This window comes from Mirounga angustirostris, unplaced genomic scaffold, assembly GCF_029215605.1.
Source record: "Mirounga angustirostris isolate CCGP_5_RB_7025 unplaced genomic scaffold, mMirAng1.0.hap1 SCAF_7, whole genome shotgun sequence".
Classification (NCBI taxonomy): Eukaryota; Metazoa; Chordata; class Mammalia; order Carnivora; family Phocidae; genus Mirounga; species Mirounga angustirostris.
The window spans coordinates 113,698,107-113,713,360 of record NW_026991715.1 but is presented as its reverse complement, the minus strand read 5'-3'; the positions used below and the strand labels follow the sequence as shown (position 1 = coordinate 113,713,360).

The window sequence follows — 15,254 nt, the reverse complement described above, 5'->3', positions numbered from 1 at the left end:
GGTGCTAGAGCTGCTGATGATCGGCAAGAGGTCATTACCTAGGGCCAAGGTCTCCAGGCATTTTGGGGAAGGGGAAGTCTTAAAATGGACAACTGGAGAAGGACTAGGAGGGGGTGGATAACTGAAGGCTCTGAGCAGAGAGGAGAGGGGACTTGAGGCCTGTGTCCCTCCAGGCTGGGCCTCCTATAGAGAGCCTGGCTGGGGACACATGCAGGGGCTTGGACATTTTTGCAGGAAGAGACATGGCCTTTGTCACCAAATCTGACAGTTCATAGGAGCACAGGATGACAGACTTGGAGACTGGAAAGTCTGCTCTTGTACCACCTTCTTTATTTTTGCCAGAAGCGTAAGCCCTCCATGCCACTCTTTACAGTCATGTTTTCTTTAAATGACTCCATTTTTCCTTCAAGAAATTTATTTTTAAAGGACTTTTTTTTTATCAGCATCTATGGTAGAAACTGCTAGTGCTCCCCCTTTACGGTCTCCCTCCCTTTCCAGACACATGGGAAGATGATAATTCTGACACCCCCTGCCCCCTCCACACACACCACCTTCAGCTGAATGGAGAAGCCTCGTGATGGTCTTAGCCAGTGGATTATGGAGGTAGGGGTGTGTATTTATTAAAAAAAACACAAAATGACTCTATTCCTTTTTGTACAGTTTTGTATACTCCTTCGATGTATCCATAAATCTATCGATTTTAGAAATATCTGGAAGTATCTGGAAATACCTACTATTACCTCTGGGGAGGCACCCAGAACGGAGAGGGAAGAGGGGACAGTGATTAAAAAGAAAAAAGAACTTAAAATTTACCTGTATTAAGTTTCTACAACGAAAACAGAATTGGGTATTACTTACGTAAGTAAAAGTTAATTTTAAGGGGCAGCAAAATTCAAAAAGGAAATACAACAAGTAAGTTCTGTTGGAACTCTATCTCAAAGCATCTGAAATGCCGAGCTAAAGGTTTGTGCTTGATGTTGCAGGCAGCCAGAAGCTGAGGAAGGTGTGCGCATCGTCGCGTCCGGCGTATCTGGGCTACAGGGGTGCCTCGTCCTGGGGGGTGGGAGGCATGAAGACTGGATGAGTGAACATACACAGAGCGCCCCCAAGAGCGCCTGGCCCAGCGAGCGCTTTGTCAGTGTGACCTGTTGCTCACCGCGCCCCACTGCCCACTCCGGCCACATTGGCCTTCCCCTTGCTCATGAACGTGCCCGTGCCTTCTGCCTCAAGGTTTTCATACGGGCTGTCCCTCTTCCTACCACTTTTTCCTTCCTCTCCTCTCATTCTTCAGAGCTCAGCTTAAATTTTAGAACATCAGTGACGCCCTCCATGGCCTGCTCCTCGGAGCAGCTCCCAAGCCCACTGAGTGTGTCTGTATTCCTGATGTCCTTATATGCCAAGCATAGACCGTGCAATTTGTGTTAGAATAAAGGGGAATGATTAGCCTAATCAGTAGCGTGTCTGGAGGAAGGCCATGGCCCTTAGGAGGTGGAGGAGGAGGCCCCTGTTCTCCCTGCGAGGCAATAAATCAAGCTGCGTGGGACAGGGAAGAAGACAGAACTGCTACATAGGGCACAGTGTGCTGGCAACGAGGTGGGAAGCTCGCCCCGCCCCAACCCTGCTCCAGACCCCATTAGCTGGTGCTTGGAAGGATGCCAGAGCTCTGAGAAGGGAGTTCTGGAGCAGGGGAGACCTGGCCGCCCCAGGACGATGCCAAGGAAGTAAAAGTAAGAGAAAGCACCTCTGAGTTAGGTGAGGAAGATGTCTGTTCTGTCCTGACCTTGAAAGGCAAGCCCTTCCTGAAAGCCACTCCTTGTCAAGTCCTGTGAGGGCGATCCCAACAGCAGCCAGCCGTGACTCTGTTTGCCGATGCCCAGAGGAAAAGTAAGCTCAGGAGAAGGCACAGCTAAATTCTCGCCTTCATGGCCCGTGCCTGGTACCGTGGGAGGGGCTTCGGAACCACGGTTCCCTTTCTTTCTCTAAACCCCTGGAGATTCCTGCCATGGTCATTTAGCTGATAAATATTTATCAAGCTTGGGCTATGTTGATGAGTTAAGTATTATTTTGAATTCTGTTTTACAGATGAGGAAAAAGAGACTTGGAAAGGTTGAGTAATTGGCCCAAGTTAGATACTGGCAACATTAGAACTTGAACTCAGGTCTGCCTGATACTAAAACCTCCTTTACCTCTACTCTGAACTGCCTTTTAATCTGAAACGACCATTTATTGCTAGATGTCAGGTACTATGCTACAGTCTTTATTGGGAATTAGTCAATGACCTAATGTTGCCTGGCCCATAATAAATGGTCAGCAGATATTAGTGTGTATTATTCTACATATTATATATTTATATTTTGGGATGGTTAATTTTATGTGTCAACTTGGATAGGCCACAGGTATTTGGTCAGACACATCTGGATATTGCTGTGAAGGTATTTTTTAGATTAGATTTAATATTTAAATCCAGACTTTGAGTAAAGCAGATTACTCTCCACAATGTGGGTGGGCCTCGTCCAATCAGTTGAAGGTCTTAATAGAAAAAGACTGACCTCCCCCAGGGAAGAGGGAATTCTGCCTCCAGACTGCCTTCACACTCAGCTGCACATTAACTCTTCCCTGGGTCTTCATCCTGCTGGCTTGCCCTGCAGATTTTGGATTGGCAACTTCCACAATCACATGAGCCAACTCCTTAAAATAAATCTCCCTCTCTCTCTCTCTCTCTCTCTCTCTCTCCCTCTCTCAGACCACATGACACTTCCATGCAGGAATGAGCTGGAAAACTGAGAATCAGGGTCCTTGTTTTGCCACCCATGTGGCTCAGTGCAGGATGGGTGATGGCAGTGGAGATGCTGAGGAAAGGATCCTGTCCGGCAGCCCAAAATCCCATGGGCTGGTCCCAAGGTCACCACTCACCAGCCAAGTGACCTGGGGCAGATTTCTTTCAAAGGTCCCAGCTTTAGTTTCTTCCTTACCAAAACAGTAGTAATAATAATTACTCCAAGGGCTATTGCAAAAATCCACATGAAATGCCATTGTGTGATATTATTTTATGAGCGGCAGTTTTTCACCCTCTGAAAGAACACTCCAGTGGTCAAGTAAATGTAAGCAGTTTCTGGGCTCAACTTCAGAATAGGGTCAGCCCTGGGTAGCACCCTGGAGTTGGTCTGGATGGTTGATGATCACCAGACATGCACTTCACTGCAGCTGATGGGTGTGGGGGGGTGGGGAGGACGACATTAATCTGGTCTAACAGCCCCAGGAGGCAGGTGGCCAGGTAGGAAGGGGTTAAACTCATGGCCACACTCCAAGGAAGAGGCCAGTTGGGTTCCAGCTTCATCTGGACTTGAACTCCAGTGTCTGTCCCTCCCCATCACCAGGTAAGGTCAGCTAACGGTCAGAACTTATCCTAATGATTTAAGGGCCAGGAGAACCAAGTGACTCAGTCATAGATCCTCCTAAAGTTGAGGCTTTCTCACTACAGCAGAGGATCTGGACACAGATAAAGACTGGAAAGAGAAATTAATTTGAAAAACACGGGGAAAGCATCAGCAGGATTCTAATCAGAGAATTGGACTGCCAGGAGAATGGAGAATCACCTGTCATGTGTCTCCTGGAACTTGATGCATCATTTTCCCCATTATCTTAGGATGGGGGAGAAATGAAATACATTTTCATATAACCAAACTCAGTTACCACCTCACTCTGTGCCGTTGAGCAAGTCATTTAGCACCCGAGTCTCAGTTTTCCTTTCCAGAGAGAAACAAAGCAGAACAAAATCAGTTGGCCAAACTCCAGGCATCAGACTTCCGTGATCGTGATTTTTGCCATACGTAAGCACCACAGTGACTATTGTTTACCCAACATCGCTCTTTATATATTTCAAAAGGAAATTCCCTATCACCCCATAAATGTCAAAACAGAGCATCTTGTATTAAAATGCATAATGAATACGTAATTATTACAATTTTTATAATTCTCACATGCCAGACCCCTGAAAGCACGCCCATCCTATCTTCAGGAATCACTGGCCTCCAGCTTTGGTATCCCGCCAGTGAAAGACCTTGTTCCCTTGTGGCATTGCTAACGCCCAGGCGAACCTCCCTGATCCCCTACCTTATTGTGCTTTTCCCTACTAACACGCAGCAGCTGAGCTGTGCAGTGCCAGACAGCCTGGGATCGAGGGGTGCCCGGTCACCTTACTTAGTGTTACTGCCCATCGCCAAGATCAGTTTCTTCCTCCCCAAAATGAGGGTAATTTTTTCTTCAGTGAACGGAACCTGAAAAAAAAATGTTAAAAGTAATTTAGGTGAGAAAGACAGGATACTTCAGGTGGTAGCCCAGAAGGGTTGAAATCAGGGGAAAGAATTTGTCAATCGGAAGAGATAGGAGCATGATTACATTATGCAATAATTCACATTATTCAATGTAAGTCATGTTCTTCAATATAATTATGATGGTCACAACTGATATTTATTGAACCGTTACTATTAGGTTAAGTGCTTTTGAAGCATGGTCTCAATTAATCTTCACAAGCACTATTATTCCCACTTTACAGATGAAGACATTAAGGGTCAGTGAGTTGGTCCAAAGAACCAACTAGAAGGTGACAGAGCAGGGACTGATCTCGAGTCTGACTCCAGGGCCCCTGCTCTCAACCCCAATGGCAGGGGGTTCCTGAACTAGGCACTGTGGTCACTACTCCTCTGGGCTCAGAGCTGACCACCCACTCCCTCCCACAAGCTCTCTGGTTCGTCCTGTGGCAATTGAATATGATTCCTGATAAGATATTGCAACATGTGCCTTATCTCTTGCAACTGTCAACTTCCTTTTGAGCCAACCCCTTTCCTATCTTTTCCTTTCCAACCCTTCCTGCATGTATCACCAGGTTAAAGTGCTTGAGCTCGGCCTTCATCATGGAAGCCAGCGCCCTGCCCCCTGCCAAGGAATGCCAGTGGCTCTGGGGTGACCTATGGCACAAGGCGCCAACGAACGTGGTGACTTCTAAAGGGAGTTCCACCGTGGGGCCTCAAGAAGAGAGCAGCCAAGAGGGCAGGCCAGCTTCGTCTTTACTGTACAAGTATGCCCTGCATAAAGTGTCAAACTTGGGACACTTACTGACAGAACAGCTTTGGGCATAGATTTCAGAGACCCAGGCTTGCTCCTGGCCACGTCACTAAGTGGGGTCTCCGGGCCTCAGTCTCCCCATTGGGACTATGGAAATGACCAGCTTGTCTTACAGCACTGGTGGGGGGTCCAAGCAGAGACAGTGGACAAGACTGGTGGACACAAGCAAAGTCATGTCAACAAACCCACGAAAATTTAAGATTAAAAGCATCACCTCTCTCTAGCATTTGAAACAATCTCTTTTCCCTTCCTTCCTTCCACACATGCCGGCTTCCATCTCCTGTTCGGCCTGTTTCGTCTTCCTCGGCCCTCCGGATGCCATCTCCTCCCTCACCATCAATGCAAATTATAGATCTTTGGGCCCTAAATTGTCCTCTCTGATCCAACAGCCTGGCTGCTGATTTGGCATGACCTGGAGGAGCCCCCAGCACAGACGTACCTGTCACTTCTATGCTTGTTTACGTGGTCTGGGTCCTCATCACCTCCCTGTCTCTTCCCCAGAGATCTCTGGCCATCCCACAACAGGCAAAAGCCGAATGGGTCAACATCTCCATTGTTAGACCTCTCTGCTCACAAGCTGCCAGATGAGGCACTACATGAGGGTGCCCACAGCTCTGAGGACCGCTGTCCGGCTCTGGGCCAGCCTGGCTCCCTGCTGCCATGGTCTCATGAAAAGGAAAGGGTGGATAGGCCAGCGACCAGAGGGACAGGTCAAGGAGATAAGGGTTCTGATTGAAATAGTCCTTGTCAAAAGCCAAGACACTGGCATGACGCAAGCCCCCCTTTTTTTTAGCCCGGAATGAGGGAGACCAGATGATTCCCTAACCCCATAGATGGTTATCCTGGGCAGGAACCATGGCTCCTCAGCAATAGCAACCTCAAGGGCATCAGGTTTTTAGCTTCATTTAAGGGGACGCTGGGGCAGGGCTCACCTGTCCCAGGTGGTTAGTGATTATGAATAAATAAATGCCTCAACCTGGAGGAGCTTAACTCTAGGCTTTGAAATTTAATTCCTTGTACCTTCCACCACAAATGACCCCTGTCTCCCCATTGCTGAAAACTATGACTGCCGATCTTCCGCAAAGCTGAATTCTAGGTATTTTAAATTAGTTAATTAATTAATTAGTTTGTGAGGCATAAATAAATGTGACCCTCTTTTAGGAAAATTAACACATATGAAAGAACCCCACTGGGGTGAAAATCCACATCACAAATGGTTGACTTCTTAAAGTGAGATCCCTCTTCCTGTTGGGAATATAATTTGAATGACAAAAATTCAGTTTAGCCACAACTTCCCTGGAATACACATGATAGAACATAAACCAAGGACAATTGGAAGGTTGAGCGTCATAAATCCTCTCTACAGAAAGATGGCAGGCAGGGCAGTGATCCCCAAACCTTCACATGCATCGGAATCACCTGGAGAGTTCATTAGCATGCAGGTCTGGGGGACTTCCTCCAGATCTACCTGATCATCATTTGGGGGGATGAGGCCCAAGCAACTACATACTTACCCAGCTCCCCAGTGATGGGGAGCAGGCAATCTGAGCCACACAGACAGAGGCCCTGGGCTAGGTCTTAAGGTGGCCGTCCTCCTACACCTGAACCAAGTTTCCCCAAGCTTGTAAGTTTGGAGGTTCGGCCCCTGGCACACGCTCAGTCAGAGGCCATCAATTCTGATGCCTTTTCTCACCCAAGAGTTGGACCTCAAGCTCCTGTGACTGAGACGCTCACACACGAGCACCCTAGATAACTAAGATACAAGTTCCTACAGGCAAAAGCTCGGGATTGAAATGCTCTGCAATTACACAGATGAGGGAGCAGAAGACAAAAAGGGGAAAGGACTTGCCCAACAGCATGTGGCAGCCGGGATGGACAGGTGGGCAGAAGGCCCTGTCTTCTGATCCCTCGACCAGTGGCTGCTCAGCCTCTGGGTCTCCAGTAAATGGCCCTTCCTTCGAGAGTGAGCTCAAGAAACAATCAGGTGCCCTTGTTACATCCTGCCCCCAGGCTCTGCCTTTCTTCTCTGCACTAATCATAGTTAGTTACTATGTATTATTTCTCAGTGTTCTTCCCAACTAGAAAGTGGACTCCATTAGACAGGGACCTCTTTTATACACTGGAATTTCTAGCACCTTACATAGTGCTTAGCACAGAGTACAAAGTCAATAAATATTAATTGGAAGGATAAACAGACAGAAGTTACAATTGTCTCAACTACATAGTGGAAAATAGGAATATTGAAAAGGAGAGGGGTTTGCCCACAGCTAGGAACAAGTCTGTGCCATGGGGCCAATGAAGGCAGAGGAGACGCTCTCCCACAGGCCTCAGTATCCAGGGATGGACCAAACAGGCTTTGGCAAGCCTTCCAAATCATAACAGCCTATATATTTTTAAATTTTATTTGCTGAGTCTAGGGTATGGATGGAAGAGAAAATGAGGGAAATTCACCCTGCCCGTTCTCCAAAAGGGGCCAGGGTCCCTGAGGCCACCCAGCTTTATGGTTTCACATCGCCCTCTAGTGGCCAGGATAAGTCCCCATAGTGTGTGATGTTCATCAAAAAACAGCTTAAATGAATTTATGGGTAGGCCTGGCCTGAGTATAATTAATCATTTACATATAAACGAAATGTATTAAATCCATTGAGATAGTCATGGATCCATTCAACAACTAAGTGCCTTGCCTAACACACGCCTGGAACACTGTCCGCTAAAAGGAGGTAGCAAGGAGCATGTCGAATGTATCCCCTGCGCGCTCCTGTCTTAGAGGGGGACTGGGGCATTCAGTCATCACACAAAACTGGGTGAAAGCTCCCTGTCACAAGTGTTGGGAAGAAAATATACAGAGTGTGAATAGAAAATATAACAAGTGATGGGCCCTCTTCAAGAAGACTTCTCTGAAGAAATCAGGCTTAAGCTTAGATGCGAAAGACGAGAAAGAATTAGCAAGGCAAAAGTGAGGAGTGTGTGGGAGGGAAGGAAAAGGCAAAGAATCCTAGACAAGAAAGAGTTCTCTGAGCTTGAGCTAGAGAAGACCAGGTGGCCAGGGGCAGAGAAGGGCGCAGGACGAGGCTGAAGAAGTGGGTTGGTGTTATTACTCCCACCTCTTTCCCATTAATGTGGGAACTGAGGCCCAGAGATGGGACATGAGTTGCTTGTGGTGACACGGCTCCCGAGTAGTGATGGAGACAAAGAGGGTGGCCAGGACGGATACGCAGGATAGAAAGAGCTGTGGGGTCGGCCAGAGAGCTGAGGTACTGCATGGCCTAAGAATGAGAGAGGGATGCCCCCAGCTCATCCAGCCCAACACGCACTCAGGTGACAGTGGCTGGAAGGTACTTGCAAGGTCACCTCGGCCTCCTGCCCATCCGACGAGTGAGAAAACACCCGGAGAATGGGGGCTGGTGTCGCAGGGAATGGCAAAGCGCCGGCTCTCCCACCGTGCGTATACTCAGGCCTGGAGAACTCACTGTGGCCGAGATGCTCCAACCTGGCGGCCCAGCCTCAGACGAAGCTCCAGTTCTTCAGAAGGACTCCACCCACATCTCCTCAGGATGCTCCCTCTCGGCCTCTGAGTACTTCCGTCCTGGGACCCATCCGCTACCACCTCAGGGGCCAAGGGCTTCAGCGTCCGCATGGACAAGCTACCCATCCGCCCGACCCTGACCTCCAAGCTGCCCCAGCCCGGACCCACCAGCAGCTGCCACACTCAGTACCTGCCATGGCCCTTGGCATGCTGTGCCCTCCCTCCCTGTGGGGCCTGCCCGCAGACCCTTCTCCCTCAGACCACTCTTCTCCCTTTTCACAGCCTGGCTGACGGCCGCTCATGCTCTGGGTCTTAGCTCGGCCATCATCTTCTCCTGGAGCCCGTCTGCTGGACTCCCCCATCAGAGCCCCGACCTCACTGCCTTCTCCCACAGACCTGAGCACCCAAAGGCCAGGGCTATGTACATCTCATTTTCTTCTGTGTCCCCAGTAGCTAGCTCAGTGCCTGGCACTTAGAAGGTGCCCGGAACTATTCCTTAAATGAATAAATGAAGGCAAGTAGGTTGCTCTAACCCGAATCGCCTGCTATTCACCGCCCCATGCGGCCTTTCTCGTCCCCATCAGCCTCCGCCCTCTGACGTCTAGAGAGACCTGCTTACTGCAATCATCTGGTCTGAGAGAAAGAAAACCGTTCTGTCCCAGCCCAGGCAGCTCGTCAACGGCATTACTAGTGGCAACTGCTGGCGTCCCCCAGTCTCCCCGGGGAAAGCGGAGCGAGAAGCAGTAAGGAGCTGTCTGCGTTTCAGACTTCTCAGGCTTTCTATCTGCCACCAACACTTGTTATCTGGGGGAATGCACTTGAGAGTGGATTTTCTTTCTTACCACTTCCAAGCATTCTGAGGTTTGGCTCTCTCTGGGTGAACCTGCAAACCAGAACAGACCTCAGGGCCAAAAACCCTGTACAAGGTGGCTCCACAATGAAGCAGCTTATCCCCCAGCTTGCTGGCAAAAGGGATCCTGGTGGCTCTGTTCAGTCAAGGGCACCTATCTATGAAGGCCTACTATGCTCCAGGATGTGGCAGGTGCTTTCAATCAGTGGAAGATAGTCAGGCGTCGTCCCTGCTCTCTGCAGAGCTCCCACTCTAGCCGGAAGTGCAGAATTAAGCAACTTATCGCATTGTTCGAGCACAGTTGAGATGCAGACCAGGGAGGAAACGGGCAAGGTGCCAGGAGAACACAACCTGAGTGGCCCGGACTCACCTGGGATGTCAGCAGCTGCCCTGAGGCTGGGATCTTCCAGGACCTTCCGGTTGAAAACTAAAGGATGAGTAGGTGTTCATTAGGCAAAAAAGCATGGTGTGTGCACGTGTGATGTGTGTGCATGCACATACATGTGGGTGCACGCAAACACATTTGAGCAATAGCCATTGGTGTAGAGCGTGTGCATGTACCCTTGGGCCTCCTTCCCACCACACTAGGTTGTCTTGATGCAGATTTCAGGGCTTCTCTGCATGGAACAGTGGTTCTCTGAGCATTTTTGGCTCACAGATCATGTCAATAACAATAACACCAGCTGGTCCACGTTGTGTGGCAGCCATGGTACTAGACCCTTGCTGTGTGTTCTCTCATCTACCCCAGCAATGCCAGGAGGCAGGCATGACTGCTGTCCCATTTTGCAGAAGAGGACACTGAGGCTCAGGGTCTTTCCCAAGGTCACCCAGCAAGTTAGTTCTGGAGCTGTGATTGGAACACAGGTCTGTCTGACTTCGAAGCGTGTGCTCTAGTTCACTGAGCTCTCCTTCCCATCACGAAGGCAAGGGCAACAGCGGAGGCCCATACAGCAGGTGCCCCCCCCGACCCCGACACCTTCCCAGCAGTGAATGGAAAAAGTCTTCAGTGAAGCCCTGTCCCAGTTCAACCGCCAAGTCCCCCTGTGACCTTGGTAACGTCCCTCCTCCATCGTGGCTCTCAAGAGCTTCCCGAGCTCTGCTGTTCCACCGTGATAGCTTGGCTCCCCCACCCACACACGGCGGGCAGGTCACATAAGCTCTCCGGGTCTGTTTCCTCATCTCTAAAGTGAAGCTAGCAGCAGCGCTCCCTGGACAGGCTGTCGTCAGGATTAACGGCTCACACACACAGAAGTCTCAGCCCACTGACTGCCTCATCATGCCTGCTCAGCAAACTGCAGCTGTCCCTGGTGCCAAGAATCCAACGGACCTGGGTTCAAATGTCCCCTTGTGCCTTCTCATGGCCATGTGCCCTTGGCAAGAGCTACTTTACTCTCCAACTTTCCTTGCTTGTCAAACAGGAATAAAAATAGTACCCGCTTCATAGGTTTATTGGAGGAATAAATGAGATAATGCTCCGAGCACAAAGGGATTGCCCTGCAAATGGTAGCTCATATCATTATTTGCCCATATTGTGCAATATGAGAAGTCAGGATTATTCGGGGTCTAATTTTGTTCCAGTTCAGTGTTTTAGAAGAAAATGTAAGGAAGCATCTGGCTTGACCAAGTTTGCTAGAAATTGGTTTGTAAACATTTTTTTTCTAAAACCAGACCTGACTCATGGGTCAATGGAAAGTTAGTTTTCCTTTGGCTCTGAGGCCAAGAGGTTCAGTGCAGTTTATTCTGGTGCTAGCTCACAGTTTTGTTAGGTTCAAGGCCATGACCATGAGTAAGTAATTCACTCTTGCCAGAAACTGGAATCATGGTCATATTCTAAATATTTATCCTGCAAGAAACCAAACCTGCCCAACATTCTGGGGCCCACAGGTGCCACTCACTGGCTCAGTGGAGTTCATTCACTTATGCAACTCACTATTGTTGACCAGGCACCTGCTACCAGCCACCGGGGGCTTGGTATGCCGGTGGCTGAGGGGACGGAAACCTGTGGGAGGCTTGGCTGATTTGAGAGAAGACTGAATCAGAGCCCTCAGGGACGGTAGCTGCTCCTGGGCTGAGCAGAACCCTGGAGAGAAAGCAGGCGTCGGCCGCTGTGGTCTGTCTGAGCTGGGACAGGCCCTTGGGGGTCGTCTCAATCAACACATGCACTTGACAGTTGGGGAGGCAGAAGGAAGGGGTCACAAGAGCCCCTGAGATCACAAAGCTGCGATAGACCTCTCCTCTCCTGATTCCTAGGGCACCGCCTCACACCCTGAGCCCACTCCCTTACTCCCAGATACCACAAGGTGTCAGGTCCACCTCACATAGAACAATGAGTTCTTGAGACAATTTAGCCCACAAATCACCCCAAACATTGACAGTAAGAATAAAAAAGCAGTCTCACTAACAACAGTATGTACTGACCATTCAGTGCCAGGTAGTTTGTGAAGAATTTTAGGTGCCTATCTTTAATACTCAAAACCACTTCATTGGGATGGTCATTATTATGCCATTTTATGGAAGAGGACACTGAGGCTCAGAGAGACTTTTCCCATGGTAACACACACAGAAGTCACAAAACCATAATTGAATTTAACTCTGCCTGACTCCAAACCCGGGCCCCAGGACCACCATGCCATGTCCCTCGGTAGGATACAGGGTGCAGGGGACAAGCCCTGTACTACCCTCCTTCTGAGCTCATCCGGGCTGTCGATGGTTTGGTGTCTGCCTCTGAGAAGGAGGAAGAAAGAGGAGTGGGGGAGCAGTAGGGAGGCTTGAAATCCGGACCGAGGACTGAGCAGCCACTAAGTTCCAGGACTGTGGCAAGTTCGGGGTGGTAAAGATGGAGTGATAGAGTGCTCCCTGCCTGGTGAGGAGCTGGATGGATAGCCGTCCAGACTGTTCCGGCGCCTTTCCCAGGCTCAGTGTGGCGCCAGATGCTATGAAGTAACTTGTGTCATGTGACATGGAGCAAATCATTTCCTGTCCTCTACAGAGGGGACACCAGAGAGCGATTAAACCCAGAGCCTCTGGAGCCAGACTGCCCAGAGTTAAATCCTAGCTCTGCTCTCACCCGATGTGGGATTAGCATTTACTGAGTGTTACTTGCCTATTCTATAAAATCGAGATAATAATACCTATTTTATAGTGTTATTAGGACGACTAAATGAGTCACTACTTGGAAAACACCCAGAACAGTACCTGACACAGGGTAAGAACTATATACATTTTTGCTAGATTTTTAAAAAATTATTCAAACTTGAGTTAATAGTACCTGATTGTTTGAATGAAGACAGTTGATATAAAATAACAGAATGCCTGACAAGTGGCTTTAACAAGAAGGTTTTATTACTTCCATAACGAGAACCCTTTGAAGGGCAATAGTTCCAAGCGCAAGGATATCTCCAGGAACTTGGGACCTTCTCATCCTTCCTCCCAATATCCTCTGCATATCACTGATGCTTCCCCTCATGTCCCAAGATGGCTGCAGCAGCTCCAAGCATCACATCCGCATAAACTCACACCCAGAAACAGAAAAGAAGGAACATGGGGATCTCTCTTGAACCTATTGCTTTCTTATGAAGAAAGGAAATATTTCCTCGAAACCTCCCAGTAGACTTCCCTTATCTGACATTAGTCAGAACAGGATTATGTGATTGCCCTAGTCACTGCGGAAGGCTAGAAAAGCACAATTCTGCTATTTTGAGTCACTACCTACAACTGGGCCCCATGGCAGAGAGGATGGGAGGAAGAAGAGCTGTTGAATGATTCAACCAACCTGCCTTGTAGAATAGTCTTGAGAAGGAAACCAGAGAAAAGGTACACGAATGGTATGAAACATACCTACACATACTGAAGATATTGTTCTCATAAATAATAACAGCAGTGCTAATCCCTTTGGCTTTAAGGTACAGTCTCCAGAAAAGCAAGATGTCAATAATTCTAGGTAGTTCTGTTCTTTCCCTATGGATGTGGCAGGCAAGGGAAAAATGAAAGGAAGCCAACTGCCTCATGACTCTGACCACTAACACTGACATTATATGACCTCACAATAACCCAGACCCAGGGAACAATTGGTCACCAACTTCCCCTCTCAGTTCGTAGGTATAAATAAAGCCTGGAGGGGAAAAAAAATAAAGTTAGTTTAAGAAACAGTTTTCTTTGAGAGGAGAAAACTTTTGTTTAGAAAACACTTTGATGGGCCATTTTGTAGTGAAAAGTCAGCCCTCCGGCCATGGTCTAGATCAGGGATCAGCTAACTTCTTCTATAAAGCGCCAGATAGTAACTATTTTAGGCTATGTAGACAATATAACGTTTTTGCAATGCTATACTCCAAGTAGTGTGAACGCAGCCATGAACAATACATCAACAAATAAGTATGACTGTGTTCCAATAAAAATTTATACAGGCAGGTGGAGGGCCACATTTGGTGGAGGGCCACAGTTTGCCAAGCCCTGCTCTACATGGCAAGTTACATAAGACAGCAACCTTGGCTAAAGGTTTTAAACTCCAATGCAGGGGAGTCTTTGCAGGTGTAGAAGTGAAGCAGGCGGGGTGGGGTCTGTGGCAATGTGGAGAACACGTGACTCATGCAAAGGGGACAGTTGCAAAAACCAATATTGTCAGATCCTCCCACTTTTCAAGTAAAGCAGAAATGCAGCTCTTTCTATCTTCTCATTTTTAAGTGTCAGCAATCAATTCAAATTTTAAATCTGATGACGCAGACCAAACCAAACCCATCTGGGGACCAGCACAGCTTGGGGGCAACCAGTTTGTGACCTCTGGCCTAGAAGATTATCCTTCTTGAGCAACGTGCTTTGACAACCAAGTACACATGACAAATGTGAGTGACACAATCCAGGAAACTTAGCACAAAGCCAGTCTGACCTATTGCAAATGGAATGCATCGTGGCTACCATCCTGCCTGGGCGGCCGGCCGTATGTCAGAGGCCTCACACAGAAAAGACAGCAATCAGCCGGCCTGTGCTGTATTTCTCTTCCTATCTCGCTCATGTTTCCCTTTGCAGGCATGGTGGGGCATCACCAGGGCTCTGTGACATCAGGTGCTGCGGAACATTCCTCATCCAGACCTCCCTTAGGTTCCTCAGAGGAGCAATGCGGTCATGTGTAGAAAGGTACTTTGCAAACCATAAAACTACATACGTGTCACCTTGACCGGTTTCTGGCTTCCAGAGCCCCAGATACTAACTCAAAGGTTCTGATAAGGAGTATATTTTTTAAAGAGACGTCAAGATAGCCCAACAGCAGGACAGACGCAAAACAAAAGGACTCAACAATATTGCTTGCTGGTATTATTTGCTTCAGAGAATATGTTAAAAAAAAAAAGAAGAAGAAGATAGCAGGAGGGGAAGAATGAAGGGGGGGAAATCAGAGGGGGAGACGAACCATGAGAGACTATGGACTCTGAAAAACAAACTGAGGGTTCTAGAGGGGAGGGGGGTGGGAGGATGCGTTAGCACGGTGATGGGTATTAAAGAGGGCACGTTCTGCATGGAGCACTGGGTGTTATGCACAAACAATGAATCATGGAACACTACATCAAAAACTAACAATGTAATGTATGGTGATTAACATAACATAATAAAAAAAATTTCAAAAAAAAAATAATAATCTTTAAAAAAATAATAAATAAGACCACCCAGTGTGGGAAAGCATAGGCCAATTGAAAAAAAAAAAAAAAGATTGCTTGCTGGTAGGAAAGCCCTTAATCTGTGCCCGAATGGCCTCTGAGGAAGCCC

General features: G+C 48.2%; 1 protein-coding gene across 7 annotated transcripts in view; it reads left to right on the top strand.

Moving 5' to 3' along the window:
- Positions 1 to 15,254, top strand: part of ADRB2 (adrenoceptor beta 2) — a 114,587-nt gene that overhangs the window by 91,739 nt on the left and 7,594 nt on the right. For 3 of the 7 annotated variants that reach the window (XR_010413265.1, XR_010413264.1, XR_010413263.1), the window contains one exon: positions 499 to 14,859. The exons of 2 other annotated variants lie outside the window; for them this stretch is intronic. The gene's annotated coding sequence lies outside the window, so the exon portion shown is untranslated. Of the gene's footprint in view, positions 1 to 498; positions 14,860 to 15,254 lie in introns of those variants that run through there. 2 more of the 7 variants (XR_010413266.1, XR_010413267.1) reach the window with 2 other exon arrangements.